Source organism: Moschus berezovskii, chromosome 7 (assembly GCF_049115385.1).
Source record: "Moschus berezovskii isolate FMDL1 chromosome 7, NW_MosBer_1.0, whole genome shotgun sequence".
Classification (NCBI taxonomy): domain Eukaryota; kingdom Metazoa; phylum Chordata; class Mammalia; order Artiodactyla; family Moschidae; genus Moschus; species Moschus berezovskii.
The window spans coordinates 47,913,403-47,914,539 of record NC_142466.1 but is presented as its reverse complement, the minus strand read 5'-3'; positions in this window follow the sequence as shown (position 1 = coordinate 47,914,539).

Genomic DNA, 1,137 nt, shown 5'->3' with positions numbered 1-1,137 from the left:
CCACCAATTACCAGTGCTCTGAGGTTCAGCGCTTCACCACCCCCAGCCTGGCACCTCTGTGTCTCAGGCAATGAGGCATTTTATAGGTAGTTTTGAGAAACTTTATTCCTTTTCTCTCCCTCTAGGGTACAGGAGTTTTCAGGGGCTTGGCTAGGCAAAGTCTTTCAACCTTCTCACTGTTGACATTTTGAACCAGATAAGTCTTTGTTGTGGGGCACTCTCCACCATTATAAGATATTTGGCAGCATCCGTGGTTTTTACCTGCTTGACACCAGCAGCATACAATACTCTCCCTTAGTTGTGACAACCAAAAATGTCTCTAGACATTGCTAAATGTCCTGGAAGACAAAAATTACTGCAGCTGAAAACTGCTGGTCTAGAGGACAATGTCATGACTATGTTTATCATAACTTATGGCTTCATAAGGTTGCATTTACACCAATAAATTCTAAATTAGGAGAGAAAAGGGGGAAACTGTGTTAAGTCAGACTGAGCTGACAAAATAAAACACCATAGACTGAGTAGCTTTAAACAAGAGGAATTTATTTCCCACACTTCTAGAGGAGGGAAGTCTGAGATCAGGGTATGAGTATAGTTGGGTTCTGATAAGATCTCTCTTCCTAGCTTGCAGATGGCTAATTTCTCACTGTGTCCTCACACAGCAGAGACAGTGAACCAGCTTCGGTGTTCCTTCGTTTTCTGATAAGGCACCAGTTCCAGCAGACAGGGATCTACCCTTCTGATCTCATGTATCCTTAAACACCTCAAAGTCTCCATCTGCAATAAAGTCACATAAAGAGTGACATATGAATTATGGGGTGACATAATTCAGTCTACAGCACCACCTACTAAATAAGATTTTTTAATAGGCCTCCCCTAAACCCAACAACCACATTATATACAGTAGCCATTTATAAATTAAAATCAGTAACATAACAGGGTATCTGCTATTATCACTAATATGCAACACATTTTGGAGACTGATAAGGCTAAAAAATAAAGAAGCAATTTAAAAGATGAAAATGAAAATATAATACTATATTTCCAGTTGATATGATTTTATATTTAGAAAATAGAAGATATTCTGCAAACGATCTGTGAGCATAAATAAGAGAATTTGGTAATGTGAGTAGCCAG